The sequence below is a fragment of the Protopterus annectens genome, chromosome 3.part1 (assembly GCF_019279795.1).
Source record: "Protopterus annectens isolate FY-2018-M chromosome 3.part1, PAN1.0, whole genome shotgun sequence".
Taxonomy (NCBI): domain Eukaryota; kingdom Metazoa; phylum Chordata; order Ceratodontiformes; family Protopteridae; genus Protopterus; species Protopterus annectens.
In genome coordinates this window covers 1,279,748,804-1,279,760,879 of record NC_056732.1, presented here as the reverse complement: position 1 = coordinate 1,279,760,879, position 12,076 = coordinate 1,279,748,804, and positions in this window count along the sequence as shown.

Genomic DNA, 12,076 nt, shown 5'->3' with positions numbered 1-12,076 from the left:
AACACGGGAACTGGCTGTGCCAGGAGTGGCACTGGAACCACCATGCCCAGTTTCAGATGTGCCCAGGGTCAGCACTTGCTGATGGTGACTGGTGCCTGCCGGGTCCATGTCCCTTATGAGACCATCCAGGACCATGTGCCCATGGCCTGCCACATTGTGGTGTGGACAGTACCCTCCCTTCAGTAGTGCTGGTGGTACTGCCACTATGAAAGTGTGACTGTGCATTGCCATGTGGGCTCTCAGCTGATGTTGTTGCTGACCTATGTCCACGTGTCTGCTGTCCTACTCCCACCACATTTTCAAGCACAGACATTGCACAGTTAAGGAGTGACAATGTCTCACCCCTCCATCTGTCCACTACATCAGCGAAATAATGTAAGGCATCACCAATTCTGAGGCTGGAGTCATGAATCCCAGGCAGTGATGCAGTGATTCTGAGCATCTGTCAGGTGTTGCATTCAGAACACTCCTGTGCCTCCATGACAGATCGAAACATGCATCGGGTGGCACATGATGTGCCACCTCTGACAGGTGGTGGATGGACAGCAGCCCTCCTTTGAGCACTCCCTGTCAATCTGACTGTGTGTAACCTCACCAGCTGTCTACAATCTACAGTCACAGCTGCCATAGCGACCAAACTCTCCTGTTCGATGCCACTACCCTCTGACTGTCCAATAGCCATGGCTGCAGAAGACTGAGTATGTGTGGGCGTACTGACTGTGTGCAGGGACATTGGGGGAGGAATTGGGATGTCAACCCATGGGACAGATTCAGACCCCAACAATCCCACCTGTGCCTCACTATGGCCACCATCATCATCAGACTCCGATGAGGCACTGACATCAAGTTGTGAGGGACAAACCTCAACCCCCATAGTCACCTGTGAGGAGGAAGACAACATGTCTACATGAATTCCTGCACTATTATGTCTGCAGATCCACACACACACACACACACACACACACACACACACACACACACACACACACACACACATGCGCACGCACACACATACATGTGAGGTGCCACAAATGCATTCTACATACCACACCTTATTACTGATGTCATGCACAGCACAGACGTATACCACAACAAACACAGACAAGGCAGGCCCTTAACAACATGCATTGCAGCTATGTCCAGTTAATGTTGCCAGTACTATACACCTGTGAGATAAGTGACATCAGTGTATGTGATGGACCTTCACCTAACACACAGTGCACCCATTTCCAACATACTAATGCCCGTCTTTATAGCAGACTATGTAAGCCTTCACAAATATTCCTTCACATATGTTACAGCTCCTGCAAATGTGCTACTCTGATTACCGATGTAATGCACTACAGTGAACCCCTCCACAACTGCACATACAAGTATTGCAATATGGCTAAGCTTAACAGTTGTCTCTATGGCTAACCGCCAGCCCTTGACATGCCTAGTGTGTAAATGCACTATAGCAAAACAGTGTCACACACACCAGCTACAGGGTGATGGACGCCGGCCACACCAGAGGTACCTATGGAATTGTGGGGGAGAGGTATCGTCAGCAGACACAAATGTGACATTGATACAGTATAAGATGTGCATATAGCAACATGTACAGTACGAACTGTGATACTGGCCACATTGCTGACATTTACACTATGTGTGCATACATGTGCATTACAAACTTCCCCCAAATGCACATTGACCTGACATCCATGTATAGGTATGCAGAGGCTGCCACTATGACTGCTACAGTATTAAAGTGTTGCCCACAGCAGGCTTACCTGGATGCTCCTCCGCTGTGGAAGGTGTGCCACCCACCTCCATGAAATATGGGGTGATACATCTTTGCGAGCTGGTGGCCTAACCCAGGTTTACCAGGAACTCCTCTGTGGCTGAGAGTGGTTGTTGTGTTGCAGGCCCTGCACCAGTGCCAGCACAGTCCCTGGCCACAGCTGCAGACCTTTGCCATGTATTATTTATCATATCGGTGGCCCGGTGTTGGACCTGCTCATAGCTCCTTTCCTGTAGCCTGACATGATTTACAGATGCCACAAGGTCTGCCCACATTGTAGTGTGTTGTTGCTGATTATGGCGATTCCTCAACAGTAGGTTCTGGTGATGGAGTCTCAGCCTGTCAACTATTCCATCATTCTCCTCTGCTGAAAATGGTGGATTCCTACATCTGTACATTACTCCTGAAAGACAAGAAGAGTGAAACATATCACAGGACCACATACATTGCTCTCCATTATGTGCACACCCTGCACATCCACATTTGCCAGCACTATCCTCTGCTAACTACCACATTATATCCCACCATCTATCACCACAGTATGTCTGTGGCTATCAGCAACATAGTGGCAATACATCATTCACTACCCTCCTGATCTTGCAGTTTCCTGCTACTTGCTGCATGTTCTCTATGGTATTCAACTGCATCTTTTCGTTTGCACCTATTACTCTTGTTTATAGCCTGACGACATTGTATGGAGTAGTGTCAGCCTCCTACTTTTGTTTTAAACACCTGGGCTGTAGGCCCATCCCTTAGGTCTCCCTGGCCTTCCTCCCTCAGATTCTGGAAAATATGGCTTGACAATGTCCTACAGTTTCCCCTGCCAGTCTGGTTGATATGGGCATATGTTATGGGCACAGTGTAGCAAATGCCTCATGTACATGGACAACCATCTACAAACACCACCAAGGAACACATTTTCTGATCAATGCAATGACATTAGGAACATAAATTCCATGCTCTCTCCCTCACAAGGCTACATATGTGGCATCGATCAGGTTATCAACACAAGCAGTACACCTCACACACTACCCCACCTACACAACACACACCCAAATAGGCGGAGGTCCTCAACATACACATCCACAAACAAAGGAGACTTCAGAGGCAAAGACACACATGAACTCCACAGCCTTCCATAGCACATACCATGCATAGCCACACACCTGTGTCCCACAGCCACAAAGCCGTCACCATTAAGCAAACATATTAGTCATTGGAGACTCCATTGTGAGACACACACAAATGTGCCTCTCACCCGGCTGAATATGGGGAAAGTCACAGTTAATTGTCAGGTGCCAGAATTTGCCATATCACATACACACTGCTGTCTCTCAACAACAGGTATTGTTATGGGTCTGTCACAGTCCATTTTGGTGTGCCTGGCCTGAGACACACCTCCCTGGACTATATGCAGTGAAACATAATTGAGCACACTGATAATGTGTCCCAGGCAGGTATGTCCTTAGCCTTAAGCAACATTCCACTGTCACCCAGATTAATGCCACAATACAATCAGGTAATGATTGACCTTAACAATTGGCTTGGTTTCTGGTGCCATTCCAGGGGTATCCAGTACCTGACAGCCTGGGATGATATGCTCAACAGACCATGATGCTTTGCCAGAGAAGGCCTCCATCTGTCTCAACAGGCCTTCAAGTGTCTGGCAATGGTTTTTGCCACCCCCATAGTGCCTTTATTAGGAAAATATGGTGGGGTTAACACTACCAACATCAAAGTGTCAGCACATCATAAATTGAAGGCCATGCTGCTAAACGCTAGGAGTCTAAACATGAATCTGTGCCCATTGCAAGCAGTCATAACCCTGGGAAATGCTGACATCTGTGCAGTGACAGACACATGGTTCAAAGCTAATCATACCCCAAGGTGTGGACACTAAAGCCATGGGCTGTGAGGTTTCACTATATATGACAGACATACACACACCCAGGCTGTTCAAACAGTAAGTCCACAGGGGACACTGCAGGGACAACAAACCATTGCAAAGACACCTATTCAAAGCATAGGTAGCTACCAGTCCCCACATGTGACCAGGATGCCCATTCTGCCTACATGGACTTGATCAAGTCTACCAAGATCCGAGTCTGTATCCTGATCTTGAGTGACTTTAACTGCCCAAACATACACTGGAGGATGTACTCATGCAAGCACACAAATGACCAGAGATCCATCAACAGTGGAAATGCAAACAACTTGGAGCAGCTAGGTGCTACCCACACATGAGGTAAAGGTCTGTTGGAGTTGATATTAAATAAAATGGGTAACCACTGCAGCATCCCTACAGTATCATCGTCCATGGTCAAACCAACCATAAAGTGGTCAAGTTTGCAGTCACAATCTTACACAATACTCATCTAGCTAGGGTCAGACATACAAACAACTCCAACATTGAATACAGCCTCCTGAGGGATGGTATAAACAGCTTTGCACCCCCCACCCCCTCTGTAGGAACTGGCACCAATATCCAAAAGTACACAAAAGTACTATACATGCATTTGCATGTAGTCAGGTGTACCCGACAGGACTACATTATCTTCTGCAAGGATACGTAAACCTGTCTGGTGGACATTTACAATAAATAGTATCTATAACAGGGATGACATATTGCTGTACGAGACAAAGAAGGAAAAGGTGCACAATGTGCAGCAATGTCTCCTTAGCCTGTACAAGCAAATAAGAGCACTACTGGAATCCTGCAAAGCAAACCCCGAGCCCATATTGACAACATCCACTACAGACAATCATATATCCTTCTTCACATATCTCTGCAACATCAAAGGAAGCACTCAGATCTGCTCAGTACTGGTGGTCAAGGAAACCAGATATACAAGTGCTGTAGGTATAGCATACTTGATCCCTCACAGAGTTAATGTAAGCTTCACCCTCTGTCCCCCTCATCAGGAAATCCTCAGTACCTGCCCCCTTCCCCTGATATGTAGGGAACAGATCATCACTGCAATCTCAATGTCATGGTATACAGCCACCATGGGAGCTGAGCACATCACAGGTTGCATCTTACATGACCCCAAGCATGACCTTGCAGCATCAGAAGGCACTTAGTCAACCAAAGCCTGAATGCCACCTTTGGCCCAGCCGAGGGGAGGACACCCACAGTCACCCCTTTGCACTAAGGTGGGGCTTCCACCAATCCGGTACATTATAGACCCATCAGCCTAACTAGGCCGATCTGCAAGGCCATGGAACAGTTTATAATGAACCTTATTAACAAGGACATTGGCAACCTCCACACACTCAATCACGTACCGTTAGGCTTTGTCAAAGGGGGGTCATGTTTGTTACATTTGGTTGACCTCTTTGACACAGTTACCAAAGCCATGGATGGGGCAGACAGTGCACACTGCCTACCTTGGCCTGGCCGAAGACTTTACCAGTATTCCCCACTTGCCTATAATAGATTTCTGCTCACAACTGGGAGTCAGTCCATGTGTTACCAGATGGTTAGCACACTGGCACACTGACAGAAGCAACCAACTTGATATAGGGAGGCTACATCAAGCGGTAGACCGATAAATAATAGTGTAACCCAGTGTTCTGTGTTTGTGTCTCTGTTATGTGTGCATTACCCTTCTGAGGTGCAGGGCACAGCCAGTGGCTGACCATGTTTGCAGAGGAATCATGCTGGATGCTGTCACCAAATTCTCTAGTGATGTGGACATCCTCCAAGAGGGTCTCACATAGACACATGACTGGTGCCTAAAACATGGCCTTAGGCTGCATTCCATGAAATGCAGAGTCATCGCCTTTGGGTAGAGTGACATCCCCACATATTATCATAGTACTAACAACATCCTAAGCATGTAATCAGTCGTGAGGGATTTGTGCACACAGGTTGATGGCAACATGACATTTGACCACCATGTCACTTCCATTGTAAGGAAAACCTTCTACATGGCCCACCCCATACATAAGGGTATGTCATCCAGGCACATGTGGTTCATAACATCCTTGTATTCCCCCCTAATAAGGACCATTATTGCATATAATGCCCCTTTCATCATGTACCTTGCAAATCACATGCAGCAGCTGGGTATCTCACAGAGGTTCCTCACAAGGGAATAGCATGGCCTCAAACATCTACTATACACAGACAGGCTACAAGCCCATCCCTCCACCCAGTTTCATGCAGACTCCTCAGAGGTGACCTCTGTCTGGCATACAAAGTGATCACGGACTCCATATTGATGGGACTGCTGCACAACTGCATGTCAAGCTCCACTCTATTACTCCACACACATGCCCTCAACCTGGTCTGTGACATCAATAGAACTTGTTGGCAGATCAGATGTGTGTCCCACATATTTAACACGCTGTGGAATGGACACCCTGTCCACATCAGGCAGAGTACATTTTTACACCTTTTCAAGTGACACTTGGATAACTGGATTGTTAATAGCACATACACCCTTGGGATACCACCTGTGTCCCTGTTGGACTGGGGCATCAGATGCTGGATTGCATACACATGGGCTACACTCTGGGCTAGGCTTATGATGGCCTCAGGGCCAATAGCCTAGTAACCTCAGATGATCCTAGGTATACCAGTTATGGCCCGGTGTGCTGTGACAGACTATGTTGTTATGTGTCCACACCCATCACTGCCATCTACTGTGGTGTGTTCCCTATGGGCAACGTTCTAGTACCATGTCATACAGCCACCATCCAGCAAATAGGTAAGTGGTACTACAGCTGTATGGGGACAGTCCAGCAATATCTGTGCAACACAATTGCAGACAGCACTGCAAACATGCTGTAGGGTATCCTCCTTGTCGATGTCTGACATCCACAGTACACAGATGTTTGCAGAATGTGCCTGATATATGTGGACCCTCTGCCAGACAAATGTGGATGCCTGGAAAACATTTGGACAATACGTAATTGTTGTTTCCAGACTGTGGAGTGTCCAGCTGTCACACACCAGACACCTCAGAAAACAGCTATGGTACTGTAATATCCAGTACTGTATTCATTCCCTTATGGCACATGCTCAATATGTACACTCTGTTGCTGAAGCAGAGCCTGTATCCCCCCACTACTACTGGCTATAACCTGCTGTCCTGCTGTAGGGAATCAACAGGTATGCTAGCCATAGCTCTCAGGTGATGAGATTCAGGTGTGGAGTACACAGTGACCTAGCCAGAGTACATCGGGAAAGGTCAGGGACAGCTGGACAATGCTTAAACTATGCCTGTGTGACATTCACAGACTGAGATAAGCAGACTGACAGTACATCATGTGATATGCCAGCTGTATCCACCAGTACTTACTGTCACTATTGTCTAATATACAATCCAGTAGCATTCATACATGAGCTGACCATTGCTGGGGGGATTCAGGGTCCAGAGCTGTGATCTATGTCACAGCAGACGGAGCCAAAAGGGAAGCCTGTAGGTGCTGGACAGCTGACTAACAGCAAAATGTCATTCAAAGATATGTACTTCAGACCTAGTGTTGTAACCCCTATTTCTCATGACTGCACCTCCCATCTGCATCCCATTACATGGGAAATTCTATTAAATACTTGGTATAGTACTGTACTCCTTTATGTGCAGAAATCCAGTGGTATAATGTTAGGATAGCGCAGTCTGCCTTCATAAAGAAAGTTAGAGACGTGTATCATAAGCAGCATGCCTTTTGCAGATAATGCTCATTAACAGGTGATTGCCTGTGTAGCAATCTGTGGCTCACACTTGCTAATTGCATCCAGAACAGCTGGGTTACATTTTCATCAGCCAATGGCATGGGACCACAGTGCTGCATTCAAGGCCTTCATGTAGGCCTTGGCCCTTTTCCTGGCCTGTGAGAAGGACATTATCGAGGTGTGGGGACTACAGCATCATAGAAGGTAGGTAGAAATACTGTCCTCTGTTTGGATTTATATGGTATGTCCAGAGTTTTGCATGCTATGGATGGCCATTGTGAACAGACTTTCTGATTATGTGGCAGTTTATTGTTTAACAATGTGGGTTGAGGTCAGTAAGGAGACAAACAGATGTGAGTGTCATACTTCATTTGCATCAGAATATGCATGATGCTGCAATAGCTGCTGGTCTATCAGCTGTGTATGTTTGTAGGGGAAGACTATGACACATGTCCATGACACTTGACTATTACCCCCCTTTATTTATGGGTGTTGTGTGGATTCCCTTTTCTAGTGTTTGGGAGGTATGGTAGGTCTGTAAGAAGTAGCTGTACATACTGCTGCATATGTTGCAGACTGCAGCTGCTGCATTCTGCCCAGGAGTCATACTGGGGATTGTGAGCATACTGAGGGACAGCAAGGTGTATATGTCAGCGAGGGAGCAGTGTCAGCTGTGTTTTCACAGCATAGTCAGGGTGTGGGTACCCATAACAGTCAAGGTGAGGCATGTGACTCTGGTACATATGTTATGTAATTGTGCCATCCAAAGAGTGGTAAGCAGCATTTAGGACACCTATACATATTTGTGAAGTGTGTCTCAATGTACAGGCCTTTGACGTGCTAATATGGGTGGCAGTGACTGCAGTAGCAGCAACCAGTTCTGCTGGAAATTGCAGGGTTCAGTTATTTATTTGTTGTATTGACAAGCATGTACTTGACGTGCAACAGAATGGAATGGAAGCCAGGACTGTGGGTGTCAAAATGTAAAGCATGCTAGAAATGTAACAGGTAGAGCTACTGAGGCAGTATCATAGCAGGTGATTTTGCAAGACATATGTGTATATGTCTATTAAATACTTGGTATAGTAGTGTACTCCTTTATGTGCATACAGTGTGTTACACAGGATTTGCATGAACATGTGTGTTCAGATGGGTATGATGTGTGACACTGAACTGTCTGTCATGATTTTGTAACCTCAATCTGCACTGACTTGTCAGTACTTCAGCACACCGAATAGGTTTTGTGACAACCATGCCAAAAGTAGGTGGCACAACTGTGGACATTGTTCATAGGGGCTCGAACTGTGAATGACTGCATGCTTAGTGAAAGCTCTAACCACTACACTATTGTACTTTTTAAAATTTCTTGGCATCTATGTCTTAACCATATGACAATATGTTTATAGGAGAACACTAGACTAACTGCCCTGAAGGGCCACTTTAAGCCTAGCCAATATCCGATTAGGAGAATTAAACTCTGTACCTTATCTTTATGAAGCAAAGAGCTTAACTATTATGCCAAACCACCACCCTGCAACAGTCTGTGCACTTGTCAGCTCTACCTGATATTGTAGGCCTCACGTACATCCATTAATATGTATTTGGTTGTGTCTTAGTTTGGTGTCTGCATCACAGTCCCAAGTATGCTGTCATTAACCCCATTATATGTAAAAGTAGTTTCTCACTGGTGATCAGGATATGTTTACAGAAGCACCTGTTATTGATCAAAGTTGAGAGGCCTTATGGGCATAATGCACTATGCTATAGTTGGCAGTATCCCAGGTTCGAACCTTGGCAGATGTGATTATTTTTGCTGATGTGCATCACTGGCAATCAGGATATTTTTATGGAAATACCTACAATTTATTAGAGCTGAGTGGCCTAGTGGACTAATGCACTATGCAATAGTTGATAGGGTCCATTGTTCAAACCTTGGCAGGTATGACTACTTTTGCTGATGTGCATCACTGGCAATCAGGATATGTTTATGGAAGCACCTGTCATTCAGCAGAGCTGAGTGGCCTAATGAACTATATTATAGTTGACAGGGTCCTGGGTTCGAAACTTGGTAGCGGTGATTATTTTGCTAATGTGCATAACAGTGTCAGGAACATATAAGGTGATTAAAGCAGTTTTAAGCAGGTTTGTGTGATGCTATGCTTAGCTCTGCTTAAACCTGCACTAATTACAAAAAAGGAAAAGAAAGAGGGTGATAGAAAAGTGGTGAAATGGGGGCAAGCATAGGGAAAAACAATGTCAAAAGCAGGTAGGGATGTGCAGGATGGGTGTAGGAAAGGACCATAGCTGTCCATTTCTTGTACAGCAACAGCTGTGCAGGTTGTGGACAATTTGGAATTTGGAGCCTCACATCCCAGAGAGAGGGGTGTGGGCAACATAACTTTGTGGATTAATTGCTGTAATGATTGTGGGCAGAGTAGGTGTGGACAAAATGGAGAGCTATACATGGGGTGATTTTTTTTGTGGGACAAATGCCCTTTTTTAAGATGATAATAAAATATATGGGAAAGGATTTAGCTAAGTTTGGGGAGGTAAGTTTGGTAGGAGAAGTAGCATTAGCAGACAGACAAGGCAGACAAGACAGCAGACAGGGGCAGTGTATGACACATGAGGGGGTAAACACCTTGGATGGGGAGGATGTTTTGGAAATGAAGACCTATATATCCACAGACCGCAGCAGTGGGACTGAGCTCCCCACCCATGGGCAGTCACCACTGCTCCTTCACTGCCCCAAAGGTGGCTGTTGCTGGGGGCTGGGCACAGAGCCAGCCTGCCCCTCCAGATTTGCCAGTCTGCCCTTAATCTGGTACAGCCAACTGTAGAAACCTCGGTTGACAATCCTGTGCACCATCGCTGGTAGCTGTCACTGTGTGACCACTCCCTCTCCGAGCCCACTCCCAGGGTGATGGGTGCCATCCCCTGAGGCAGTTCCACCCATAGGTGGTGTGGGACCAGTGGAGGGAGCAGCTACAGCTTGAGTCCCAGACGTACTGGGACCCAGTGCCATGGCCATTTGAGGTGGAGTAGGTGGAGCCACACGAACTGGCCTACCCACTCATGCTATAGTGTTGAGGTTTTTTCAAATTGCATAGGTTAGTCATGAACAGAACATTTAAATGTTAGTTATAACACCATGCAAGGTGTTTCCAATTAACCCAGTATGATAAAATAGCATAGCATACAGAAAACAACAATAAATGGGATAACAGTCAGTATTGTAACAGCATGCCAATAGCAGTTAAGGCAAAAGGCCAACAACATAGGTATTTCAACAAGGTATGTTAGTATGCAACCATTGTAATATATAACAATAATAAAGCACAAGGCCCAACATATGGTTTTGAGAACAACATATGTGAAAAGGAAACCATACCCGATGAATAAAAATAATAAGTTGTGATGCAAATAAGGGGTGTAGGGAGAGAGCGACATTCCATTATAAACAGTATAGGCTATATTTTTAGTATCTGTACTGATGTTCTTCATGTTTTACTGTTGCAGTCATCATCTGTGAATTATTCCTGCTGTGGTATCCCTCGGTCAGCCCAAATACCAGAGTCAATGTTTTTCTGTGTCGGCTGCTGCTGCTTGCTGACTGACATCAGGTTGCCAGTGCTATAAAGCAAGGCAGCGGATGCCATTACACCAGTCTTTCTTGCCATGGAGCCTGTAGCAGAAGCAGTTTACAAGTGTGCCGGGTGGTTGCTATATTATAATATATCTTTGAGTAGGTAGGCTTACACTATTTTAGTTGAATTAAATTTATTTTATATATTTTTAATAATACATATATGTAAATTAATTTTTATAGAATACACTTATATATGTCTAGAAGTGGGAAGTTTATTTATTTATTTTTATATTAATGTATAGTTGTATTTACTTGTTGATTCATCTTTGTGGTGATTATTGTATTTTTGTGCTGTTGTTTCTTTAAGTATTTTTAAAATGAGGGGCGTAATGTCAGCTGATCAAATTAAGTTTATTTAAATGGTTAGCTCATAAATTTGTGGTTTTCTGAAGAAGTTCGTACATTGTACATACGAAAAGTGCTTCATAGTATTTGTGTTTTCAAATTAAAATAGTTCAACGGACCTCTGGATTCCCTTTGTGTGGTTTATAAGCTTTATTTTCTGTTTGGTTGTTACCAGAGTTTGAATTACATCTGAAAACATCTAAAGCTAAGTACCCTGTTGTTGATCCTTTTTTCTTGCACTAAGTGATATCTGAAAAAGGTAACAATTGTCTCACCTGTGGAAAGTAAATCCCACACTGAGACTTCCATTCATACTGCGTCATTTGTTTAGGCCCAGAGCATGACGTCCCCCATTGCTGGTTCTGTTCCCCCTTTAAAGTGAGAACCATTCGTCATAGAGCTCTTATTCTAGCCAGGTATTTTCATCTTCTGTCTTTGCATTCTGAAATGACATCCATCAGCCAATAATCCATAGACATTCCAAAAAATCGTAAAGATAATGATAGAGACAGACCACACAAGGCTAAGCCTTCCAAAGACTCTACCGCTAAGCAAGTCATCAGTTCTCCAGAACTCAGTGAGGTGCCTTTGCAGCCCCTGATGCCTGATACGATACCTTCAC